Raw genomic sequence first — 13,444 nt, forward strand, 5'->3', positions numbered from 1 at the left:
AAAAGTCGGCAACCCTGCCCTATTTATTACATTGGGTGTGTCCCCATTTTGCAAGCAGCATGCCTAGAGGTTAAGAAGTCCTTGACCACCTCTATAACTCGTACGTATTATAGGAAAACAAATGCATGTGTGGAATGTACAGTCAAGCAGGGTCTCTCTCCTTGGCCCTTATTCTGTTCTAAGCGGTAACGGCCGCATGCGGCCGTTCCGCCGATGTTTTCGCTCTGCGCATGTGCAGAGGGCATTCTGCGCATGTGCAGGCGAAATCGCCGCACAATTTTTTTTAACGCCGCAAAGGGGGTGGATAGGGGCGTGAGGGGCTACTTAGCCTCATTTCCCTATGCATACGCCCCGCGTTTCATGGGCGTTCCCATGCAAACGCAGGGCGTACGCATGGTAATGAGGCTGTGACGCATGTGTTGGGGGCGGGCATCTGACATCGCAGGATGTCAGCTGCCCGCCCCCATACATGCTTTCACACGGACAAGTGTCCGTGAGGTCTATGGGTGCGGGAGCTGGTGGAGCGTGCGGCCCTGCCTTCGATGGTCGGTGACCATCGAATGCAGGGGGCTGCTCCAAGATGGTGGAGGCGTATCCCCCGCCATTTTCATGCGGACCGCCACATGTCCGCGTACGGACGGCCGTGGCGATCCGTATGGAAGGCGGGATTCGCCTGCACGGTCGGAGCCGCATATGCGGCTCCGGCCGCACCAAGCAGAATAAGGGCCCTTGTGTTGTCACTGTGTCATTATGAAATATAAAGATCTCTGTCTTTCTTGTTCACAGATTACTCGCTCCCATTCACTATTACAAGACTTGCAAGGGGCTTCATTGCGCTCCCCCCGCTGTGCAGTCGGGATTCCGACGTCGGAGAAATGACTGCGGAATCCCGACTGTCGGTCATTTATACCACACCCTATTAGCCAATTAACATGATAGTGAGATGATTCCTATCCTATGTTACTTGCATGGATCTCAAGGAATATTTGAAACTCCATTCAGTAGCTGTTGAGTTTATCCTGCACGTATATAAAAATGAACAATTTAATATGTATGTAAAAAAAAACTGATTTTCATCCAGACCACACTGAATTTGGATATATCTGTCTACAATGGAGATGACATGGTCTCGGAATAATGCCCACACACTGCAGGATATAGAGAGATTGAGGCTGAGATTTTTGGTTTGACCTACCAATCCAATGTTCACACGTCCAATTTAGATGTAGCGTCCGCTCGCCAGTGGGGGTGGTCTGTCGAGCCCCGGTGCTGGATGAGAGGTGGTACAAGCTGCGAAGTTCACAATTTACCGAGCTCCAGAGATGTGGCAAACCCCCCTGCATTTGAATCCCTTGTTCACAAGCAAGGGGATATATAATGAGGAAACAGAAGAAATCATTTGATAGTGGGAACTGACTTTTATTTGCGAGTGCTGGGACGAAGACAGGGCGAGTGGCTGACGTCCTGCGACGTCAGCCGCCCTTACTTGCAATTATTTATTATAAACACCCCAAAATTACTTATTTAAACATTGGCATGGAACCAAAATCCATCATGATGGCTGAATTAGTTTGTGTGTGTGATTTTGCAACTGCTGCTTATAACAATAATACATTCTATACCATAGATAGTAGATTGTTAGAATCTGTGGTGTCAGGTTAAGCTAGTTTCTTCTTAGCTGCAGGAATCCCTTGAGTGCTTTCTGTTTTGAAAGTGACCCTTAGCCAGCTGGAAAAAACAATGCTGTTTCCCCAGGTGAATGACTTGAAACTCTCTCACCTGTTCTATTGTCCTGAGCATTAGTCACTGAACATTCTATATTTCTAACAAAGGCTGGAACTAATGAGTTGGGTAGGTGAGCTCCCAGCTACATTTGATACCCATGATAAACTGAATAGGAAATAAATACAGCTTTTCTTTTGCCCAAGGACCTTTAAGTGGGTTATTTATGTTCTACTCTTCATTTAAAGGTGCAGAAAATAGATCCTCTTAAAAATCCTTTCAGTAGTATCTTTTCTTCCAAGTACTCTATAAAAATTCATTGTTAAAGGGGCATATCTACAGTATTAAGTTCTGCATTGACTATTTAGATACTGTACATTCTAAGGATAATGTGATAATATGGAAGTGTATATTTAATTATCACATTTCCAAATACAAGCAATCTCTGGATGGTATAATAATATTATTAATAATAATAATAATAATAATAATAATTCACAAGGTATATGAACAAGGAACATTAATGTATGTACGGGTTGAATATCCCTTATCAAAAATGCTTTGGAGCAGAAGCATTTCGGTTTATTACGTATTTCAAAATATTTCTATATTTGAATGAGGTAGCTTGAGGTATTTTGCATTTATGTTGTACTAGTCTTAAGGCCCGTCCTATGGACAGGTGAAAGTTTATGCTTATGCAATTCTTGTTCCTCCTACCCTTCCCAACCACAGCAGGCCAGAAGCTGTTGCAGCAGACAGAGCTGGTCTCCAACTATCCACCTACTCCAGTCATGTCCAACCGATGGCCCTCCAGCTGTTGTGAAACTACAAGTCCCATTATGCATTGCGACAGTTTTGCTAATAGGGAATGCTAAAACTATAGCAAGGCATGCTGGAATGTGTAGTTTCACAACAACTGGAGGGCCACAGTTTGGACATGCCTGACCTACTCTTCCCAACCACAGCAGGGCAGAAGATGCTGCGGCAGCTAGAGCTGGTCTCCAACTACCCATCTACTCTTCCCAACCACAGCAGGGCAGAAGCTGCTGCAGCAGCCAGAGCAAGTCTCTAACTATCCACCTTCCTTTCCCAACTACAGCAGGGCAGAAGCTAATGCAGCAGCAGCCACAGCAGGTCTCCAACTATCCACCTTCCCTTCCCAACACAGCAGGGCAGAATCTACTGCAGCAGCAGCCAGAGCTGGTCTCCAACTATCCACCTTCCCTTCCCAACCACAGCAGAGCAGAAGCTGCTGCAACAGCCAGAGCAAGTTTCCAACTATTCACCTTCCCTTCCCAACCACAGCAGAGCAGAAGCTGATGCAACAGACACAGCAAGTCTCCAACTATCCACCTTCCCTTCCCAACCACAGCAGGGCAGAAGCTGCTGCAACAGCCAGAGCAAGTTTCCAACTATTCACCTTCCCTTCCCAACCACAGCAGGGCAGACGCTGATGCAACAGCCAGAACAAGTCTCCAACTATCCCCTTTCACTCCCTAACCACAGTAGGGCAGAAGCTGCTGCAGCAGTCAGAGCAAGTTTCCAACTGTTCACCTTCCCTTCCCAACCACAGCAGGGCAGACGCTGATGCAACAGCCAGAGCAAGCTCCAACTATTCACCTTCCCAACCACACTAGCTCAGAAGCTGCTGCAGCAGGTACAGAAAAAACCCTCAATGAAAAAACAAATAATAAATAGAAAAAATAACTGACCTGGGATCGATCTCACATGGATTTCACGATATCTACAGTGTTCGATACGCATATTAATTTCAGTTTTTTAAAAGTTTTATAAAGTCAAAATGTTTTTATTTTATGGACCCTTATAGGCCTTAAGGGTCCACGTAAGGAAGTCTGTTTATTGTGTTGTAGTCATAAGCTTTCCAACGACATATCACAATGCATGAAAATAACAGAAATAGCCTGTACTCTTATGACAGCAGTCTTAAGGGCTCGTCCGATTAAACCCATCTTCAAACTTAGATCATTCCTTAAGATTATAAGGTAGTGTGCAAAGATTGAAGACGATAGCATTCAAGAGTTATCGCGGAACATCTATTCATACACATGCACACACACAGACACACACACACACAAACATTGTTCAATTATACTTATGTAGATAAAGGCATAAAATACACACACATATATTTTATTTGTTTATGAAACAAGGCTTTAAAACATGAAACACAGTTTGTGTACAGTCTCAGACTCTGAATGTGAACGCCAAGCAATCATTTTCTTGCACATATTTAGTGCCAGTTACATACAGCTGCAGCTCTGTCCCGGCATCCCTGGCAAGCCTAGTAGTGCCAGTTACATACTGTATGATGTCCTAGTAGAGCCAGTTACATACTGTATGATGTCCTAGTAGTGCCAGTTACATACTGTATGATGTCCCCAGTAGTGCCAGTTACATATGATGTCCCCAGTAGTGCCAGTTACACATGTTCATTCTGGAGACTATGGTTTTTAGAATAATTTGGATAACGGATATTTGTATAAGGGATACTCAACCTGTATTAAGTTGATATGGATATTGTATAATATTTAACATACATATAAAATATACATAATACATATTTTTATTTGTAGGCTAGAATCCATTATACAGAAGGAGCGCCTCTCAGCCAGCTCAGGAAATCGCTTCATCTGACAGGGATACGTGAGCGTCTCACATGCTAGCGTGTCCCAGTCACATGGCGGCAGGGAGCGGAATCCCTGCCTGTATCTGCTTCAGGGAGAAGGGCAGGTTTTGGGGGGGGGGTGTGGGCAGCTATGGGGAGGACGTGAAGCAGCGGAGAGGCAGTGGTGGGCTCCGTCAGCACGGGGCGCACAAGAGTCTCATGTGTGCGTACTTCCTCTGGCGGATGGCGAACAACAGCGATTGGCGATATAATCAACAGGAGCAGCTCTAATGAGAGCTTCTCCATCTATACTAGACCTGCTTTGACCATGGTGATATAAATGCATTGTTGAAACCATGTATCTAGAACTGGCAGAGGTAATAGGTGACAGGAATCCTTATCTACAACAAGCATCAATGTAGCTGTACACTGCTGTGTATGACATATGCTTCTTATACATTGTATTCTGCTTTCTCAGAAAATTATATATTGATTTTCCCTGATTTTAGGATCAGATATGTCAAATTAAGATCATTTCAGAACACAGACAATGTTGTTTGACAACTAGTACGTACATAGCTTTGGGGTCACCTCTTGCTTAGAGGATACCGGTTTTTAAATAGCGATAAGATATTTAACTCAATATACAATGGTGTGATAGTTGTTTTCAACAGTGTTTATGCCATATGGCTTTGGAAACTAGATTAGATATATTGATTAGATTTGTAGCACTAGGTATACATTATGTGGTTATTACATTTATCTCTGTAATACATCTGTGAACACTGAGGGATAATATTTTTTATTGTTAAGTAGGAGTTTCTTGCAGGTTGGCTTTGTTAAGATTGTGTTTGAGCAAAATAGCTGTGAAAGGAAGAGGCTATAACAAGTTTGCATCTCTTACAGTGGTGGATTAAGGCAGGGGCGGTCGCCCCGGGACCCCCACACATCAGGGGGCCCCCCACACTCACGAGGCCACTGCCAAATGATGCCAGGCAGCATCTGAGCGAGTGCTCAGACGCTGCCCAGGAGTTCCCGATCCCCGGCCTGCTGTCTGAAGCGTGTATAGGCAGTCCTACCTGCGCAGCGTGACCTCTGACCGCCACGTTGCACAGGCCGCACTGCCCATATCCGCTCCAGAGTGATCCTGCCTCAGCCCTCACTACCAGTCCTGACTCTTGTTGCAGTTGCGGCCGCCCGCCCTCCGGGCTGCTCTGCTGCTGCTGCTGTTGCCGCCACCACCCGCCAGCTCCTGTCTGCCCTGCTCCCACTGATGTTTACCCTGCTCCCAGCTGCACTCCCACCCTCCCATGTAAGTAAATTAATGTGTGGGGCGGCCAGGGAGGGGGAGGTGGCATTGTCGGCATGATCTGTGAGAGGCCCCCACAAATTTGTTGTCCAGGGCCCCCACAGACCTTAATCCGGCCCTGATCTCTTATTTATGCCACTGTATTCAAAAGTGACAGTAATATCGGTACTTGTGTAGTTTCACGGCGACAGCTTACACTACATTTGAAGCAAGATTATTAGCGTAGCCCAACAGCTGCCTTACTTGTGTAGTTTCACGGCGGCAGCCTAACCTACATTGTCTGCGTAGCCCAATGGCTGCCTAGCGTAGTAAGTGTAGTGTCTCCGCGGCAGCCCTGCGTAGTTAGCATATTCACCGTACTGTCCATGGGAGCTGCAGCTCTGTCTCGGCATCCCTGGCAAGCCTACACAGCGCCGGCGCACGCATGATCCCCTCTCTGCTGGCGGACACCGGTGGAGAGGGGATCATGCAGGCGCAGGCGGAGAGGCGCTCCATTTGTCTGAGACGCAGGAGCGCCTCAACAAGTATTGCAGCAGGGTACGGAACCTTGCTGACAGGATTAGGTGTTCGATAGCGCTTGTGTCTCCTGCACAAAGGGGGGGGGTGTGTGGCCGCAAGTGCGTCTCATGCACAATAAAGGAGGCATTTGCCAGTGCTCCATGTTACAGGCAAATGCCTCCATTTAAAACCCCCAACATCCACATCAGCCTGAAGAGTGGCGAGCGCAGCGAGCCCCGGGAGGGGAAGCATTACGTGTCCTCCCGACCTGTTCATACACCCACTATCCACGTCGGCGTGGAGTTGATTTTATAAAGTGTGGTGAGCTGACTGACTACTTGTGTAGTTTTACGGTGGCAGCTTAACACTGTTAGCGTAGCCCAACGGCTGCGGCCGCGGGAACACTACACTGATTCTGACAGGGATGCTGACTACACTGCCTGCGGGAACACTACGCTGATTCTGACAGGGACGCTACGCTAACTACGTAACTGCTGCCTTGAAACTACACAAGTACCGTAATATACAGTATGTGTCACCACTAATATAAATTTCAATACTTATCATTTGTAGGCACTGACGGAACAGCAGGTGGGGCTTCATCAGTAAGTGGATGTGGTTGGATAATTAGGGTGGATTTGGGGGTTTGGTTTTCTCTGTGGGGCTGAGCATGGATTTTCTCTCCATGTTGAATGGACACATGTTGGTAGAAATGATGGTGTGCTGTATATATAGTACAGTGTGCATAATAATTCTCAAGACGGGATTTCACTATAGGGGAGCCGGCGTCTACCTGATTGCTGGCTGCTACTAATTCAATCAGCAGTGATCAGGTCTAAATCGGATCCTACGTCATCTCTATATTGACGTCATCAAAGCTGGAACACATTTTTTAAGTTGTTTATTTATTTATTTACAATTTCTTATATAGCGCAGCAGATGCCGTCGCGTTTTACAATTGTAAACAGAGATAAAATAAACTTGGTAACAACAAACAGACTTTGAGGTAGGAGGGCCCTGCTGCAAGCTTACAATCTATAGGGACATAGGAGGGAAACACAAGGACAGGTACCAGTAATAGCATAGTAGTCCCACCCTGTTCAAGTCCAGAAGGGAAGCTATATAATACATAAGTGCCTCAGAGGGTTATGCGTGTAGAACTTAAATATGATAGGCTTGCCTGAAGAGGTGAGTTTTCAGGGAACACTTGTAAGTTTGGAGGCTAGTGGAGAGTCTTATTGTGCGTGGAAGGGTATTCCATAGGATGGGAGCAGCCCGATGAAAGTCCTGTAATAGTGAATGGGAGCTAGTGATCCATGCGGAAGACAGACGCAGATCTTGTGCAGAGCAAAGTGGTTGAGATGGGAGATATTTTGTGATAAGTAAAGAGTTATATGCTGGTTCAGTATGGTTAATAGCTTTATATGTGAGTAGAAGTGTTTTAATTTGAATATGGTAAAATACAGGCAACCAATGGAGGGACTGGCAGAGCAGATCAGCAGACGATGAGCATCTTGCAAGGAAGATCAGCCTTGCAGCAGCAACATTTAAAATGGATTGCAGTGGCGAGAGTCTGTTCTTGGGAAAACTAGTTAGGAGACTATTCCAATAATCAATGCGGGATATAATGAGATTCAGTAGTAATATTTATGTAGTGTCTTGTGTGAGATAGGGTCGTATTTTGGATATGTTTTTAGATGCATGTAACATGATTTGGAGACAGATTGAATGTGGGGAACAAAGGACAGTTCAGAGTCGTGGATGACCCCTAAGCAACGAGCTTGTGGGGTTGGGTAGATTGTCCAGTTATCAACAGTTATGGAGATATCAGGATGGTAACTGCTCTTGGCTGGTGGGAATATAAGTAATTCCATTTTGGAAATATTGATTTTAATTAGTTAATTAGTCCAGGATTTAGTTTTTTCAGCCAATAGCCACATCATGCCTCAAACTTAGGGGTAGACTGTGGGGAGGGAGGGTTAGGTACTAATAAGGAATTAGGATTAGGCTACAGGGGATGGTTAGGGTGCGGGGTAGGAATAGCAGTCAACCATGGTTAGAATAGGTGGTGGGTGGGTTTGTTATTATTATTATTATTATTATAATTTTATTTGTAAGTCTCCACAAGTGTTTCGCAGCGCCGTACAAAGGAACAGTACAGGGAGACAAAACTTGGCATAATATTGAATAAATAACAAAAGTAGAGTACAAATAAAGAGCGCCACAGTTCAATGCACATTACAGCTAAATAGAAGTAGTGAGGACTCAATCAACATACAACTAGAGGCTTGTGGCCAATGATGGAGATGAGTATGCAGACGAAGATGGTCACAGAGTGTTTGAATATAGGAGAGCTGTGAGTGAAATGTGAAGAGAAGAGGGCTTTGACAACAGGAGTGAAGAGGGCCCTGCTCGGATGAGCTTACAATCTAGTAGGAAGGGGAGACAGACAGATTTCAAGAGGTGCAAGCAAGTGGGTGGTGGCTAGATAGCAGGATGTAAACAGGCAAGGGGTCGGAAACCAGCTAGTTTATGCAGGACTAGTTTATGCAGTGGATGGGTACGCTTTAAAGAATAGGTGAGATTTCAGTGCCCGTTTGAAGCTTTGCAAGGTCGGGGAGAGTCTAATGGAGCGAGGGAGTGCGTTCCACTGAAGGAGTGCAGCATGGGCAAAGTCATGTACTCTAGCGTGGGAAGCAGTGATCAGGGTTGAGGAGAGATGACAGTCATTGGCCGACCCTAGAGGCCGGGAGGGTGTATGAATGAATGGGTTAAGATTAGACTGTAGGAAGGGAGGGTTAAGGGGACACCTTTTGGCATCCTGTCTGCCATTCTTCTGTATGTGTTATTTTCAAACCACTGTAAATAAGGCCCAATATAGCTTTTATAGATTTAAGAATCATATGAAAATGGCCCAAGGACTTTATTCAGAGTTAAACAAAAAAACAAGTGAAATTTGTCCTTTTTTTAGTGAGCATACTATTTTTTTTTTGCACCACCTCTTTTTTCTTCTTCTTACATTTAACTTGCACTTCCCTTCCGACAAGGAGACCTGGTTAAGAATTGGAGGGGCATGTAAAAATGAAAAAAGAACAGAAAGGGCATGTTGTGGGCATATGAGGAGATTTACAGCCAAATTGGAGGTACTGGACTTGCCGGTACTAAAACCCTGGTGCAAGCTGAGACTGATGACAATGATGTTTGCTACAGGTCAAATCGTATTAAATAAATGCCACTAGGTCACATCCATTAAATCAAATTAAGTTAAAGTACTACAACTGTGTACTAAAAGATTACATTCTACTAAATACTTGTTTTATAAAATAAAATTATGGTTACTACTGTTCGGGCAGGGGAAGCTGTCCATATATTTATTAATGCCTGAAAAAAAGTTAATATTTACATTTACAGTACTGTATTAGTCTTGTTTGATTTGCATCTCATGTTCTCCGGTCTAATTGGTTACTTATTATCTGCACTCTCTGGGAGTTACTGTTATGTGTATGCATTGTGTAATATCATTTTTAGCATTTTTCTCTGCTACCCGCATGGGGAAGGAGTGGCATTTTCTACCTACGGTACTGCATCCAACTAGGAATAGGCTGCATAATAAATCATTTTTTTCAACATTCCGTTTTCACTGTTAACAGGTAGGCACATAAATAAACCAAAGTCCAAATGCCCTGATGCCTTAAATGTACTGGAGCCCAAAATGTACCCAATTAGTAATAGACAAGCACATGTGTATTTTGTCTCATCAATTTCATGTGTTCCCTTACAATATTAATAATAGTAGGGAATATGCATTACTGGGGATATAATAAAGCAGCGTTCTCTGTTGTAGAACCTGTCTGATAAGTATGTCAGGCACCAGCCATGATCTGCACTAATGCTGCTTCTCTGCAAACAAAACTTAATAACTGTTTATGTAGTGGAGCCTGGATTTTATATGGTATACGTCTGTCTATTGAACTTTGTATTCATTATTAACCACTTTAAAGATGCTCACAATTTTCCTAATATGACAATGAAGAGTGTTCAGCATTATATCTTTGAAATAGAGGCATTTATCAGAAAGCATTAGATATAGGTACAGTGAATTAGCTCTGTGTCCCCTTCTTATGGGGCCTACACACACAGCGATTTCTAACCGTTATCTAAGCGACCAAATAGATCTAACATACAGAGGCGGATTTAGGGATGAGGGCGCCCCTAGGCACAACAATAATGTTTACTAAGTAGGACAGTTTATAGGGGTAGTATCTGTATGTGCTATCCATTTACACTATTTAAGATGGAATACAGTACAGTACAGTGGATATTTTGCAGTTATTAGTACATTTCGGGCTGACAGTACTATCACAGGCATCCAAGTGCCGCCCCCAAACATGTGCCGCCCCTAGGCACGTGCCTCACGTGCCTAATGGGAAATTTGGCTCTGCTAACATATACAGTATCACTGTTGATGTAGTGTCTGAACAAACAGAACACCCTTATTTTGGACAATAACACAGAGGGATCAGACCAGGAAAGGGGATATAATGGAACCCAGAACTGGTGTGGCCACACACACACACAGATGGACTGGTTGAGCAGCCCCACTTCCTAGCACTTGACTGGTCCATCCGGCATAGAGAGGTAGGATACACCCCTATGACTCTTGGTACACCCCTGTTAGCCATGGCCACACCCCCTTGTCACTCATAACCAGTAATTTGCCAGGGATATTTCACAGCCCCAGTCTCTCCCTGGTGAAACTCCTATACACACCAGCACACCAGTGTACATCTTGCCCTGACCTCTACACCAGGGGTGTCCAACCTTTCACCTTCCCTGGGCCACATTAGAAGTTGAAAATTTGTTTTGGGCCGCACATAAAATAAAATAACAGTAACGATACCTGATCATATATAGATATTAGTCTCCTGACTACCAGAAAGTGGCTTACCTGGAGTTAGAATGCTGGAATGAAGACTGTCTGCTTTAATGGATGCTGGTACGAGAACTGTCTGCCTTGAAGGATGCTGGTATGAGGCCTGAAGTTATGGATGCTTGGAGGGAGAGAAGATCTTGGTTAAATATGGAGATAGGTGGGTGGAGAATGACAGGAGACTACCAGAAAGTGGCTTACCTGAGAGTTCGGATGCTGGGATGAGGGCTGTCTGCTTTAATGGATGCTGGTACGAGGACTGTCTGCCTTGATGGATGCTGGTATGAGGCCTGAAGTTATGGATGCCTGGAGGAAGAGAAGATCTTGGTTAAATATGGAGATAGGTGGGTGGAGAATGACAGGAGACTACCAGAAAGTGGCTTACCTGAGAGTTCGGATGCTGGGATGAGGGCTGTCTGCTTTAATGGATGCTGGTACGAGGACTGTCTGCCTTGATGGATGCTGGTATGAGGCCTGAAGTTATGGATGCCTGGATGGAGAAAAGATCTTGGTTAAATATGGAGATAGGTGGGTGGAGAATGACAGGAGACTACCAGAAAGTGGCTTACCTGAGAGTTCGGATGCTGGGATGAGGGCTGTCTGCCTTTAGAGATGCTGCAGTGAGGACTGCCGTTAAGGATGCTGCCTCTTGTTGTGCGCAGATGTGTGCCTGGTATGATAATGTACAAGGTAAGACAGTAATGGGGTATAAGGGCCACAACATTTCAGAGGAGACAGAGGAGGAACAGGGCTGCGGACATTGTATACTGGGAATAGTAAGAGATAGCGACCTACGCAGCAGTTAAATGCTGGCATCAATCAAAATTAGCTCATTTATTGCAGGTCGGAGCCCACCTGGTGTTTCATTAGGTCCCCGGTGGGCCAATCCAACCCTGAACAACAGTGAGGGAGCGCTGCGCGATAGTTATGGCCACAGCGCAAAACAGTTCAACCGGCTTTCTTATACTCCACACAGGCAGTAAGATGTGACCTGTAGGAGCTTCTAAAATGGACGGGGGGCAAGTGGAGCTGGCACGCTCACCCATACTTCACACAGGCCGCAAGATGTGGCCTCTTGGAGCACATATTGTGCCACTTATATCCAATTTGCTCCTTGTAGTGCCACTAATATCAATGTCTCCTGTAGTGTCACTTATATCCATAGTGCCAAGTAGTTCCTTACTGCCCCCTTAGTGTCACATATTCATAATGCCCCCTGGTAATGCCACTTATATTCATAATGCCCCCTGGTAATGCCACTTATATTCATAATGCCCCCTGGTAATGCCACTTATATTCATAATGCCCCCTGGCATTAAAGAAGTACCAAGTGGCATTACCAGGGGGCATTATGAATATAAGTGGCATTACCAGGGGGCATTATGAATATAATGCCCCCTGGTAATGCCACTTATATTCATAATGCCCCCTGGTAATGCCACTTATATTCATAATGCCTCCTGGTAATGCCACTTGGTACTTCTTTACTTTCACGGCGCCAGCATGGCGCCGTGCTACTTCCGCCTTCTACGCTCGCCACAAACTATGTAAAATAAAGGAACTTAACGCCATGCCAACATGGATAGTTCATACCTCCACTATCCATGTTGGCATGGAGTTGATTTTAAATAGCGTGGCGAGCATAGCGTGGCGAGCGTAGCGTGCCACCGAGCCCGCAGCGTGGGCGAGCGAAGCGAGCCCCGCAAGGGGACTCTGACGCACGGCGCCATGCTGGCGCCGTGAAAGTAAAGAAGTACCTGCCACTTATATTCATAATGCCCCCTGGTAATGCCACTTATATTAATAATGCCCCCTGGTAATGCCACTTATATTCATAATGCCCCCTGGTAATGCCAGGGGGCATTATGAATATAAGTGGAATTACCAGGGGGCATTATGAATATAAGTGGCATTACCAGGGGGCATTATGAATATAAGTGGCATTACCAGGGGGCATTATGAATAATGCCCCCTGGTAATGCCACTTATATTCATAATGCCCCCTGGTAATGCCACTTATATTCATAATGCCCCCTGGTAATGCCACTTATATTCATAATGCCCGCTGGTAATGCCACTTATATTCATAATGCCCCCGGGCATTACCAGGGGGCATTATGAATATAAGTGGCATTACCAGGGGGCATTATGAATATAAGTGGCATTACCAGGGGGATATTCATAATGCCCCCTGTAGTGATTACTCACCACAGCTAATGGTAGTGGGGGTATGATAAGTCACCGCTGGCCTGGCTGCCTGCTCCTGCCGACACCGCCGCCACGCATCAAATAATCATCCAGCCCTGCGCGCTGCTGGGATGAATCACGTGGGGGAAGCCAGCACAGACGTCCTTCGCGT

Source organism: Crinia signifera, chromosome 4 (genome assembly GCF_055691185.1).
Source record: "Crinia signifera chromosome 4, ASM5569118v1, whole genome shotgun sequence".
Taxonomy (NCBI): Eukaryota; Metazoa; Chordata; class Amphibia; order Anura; family Myobatrachidae; genus Crinia; species Crinia signifera.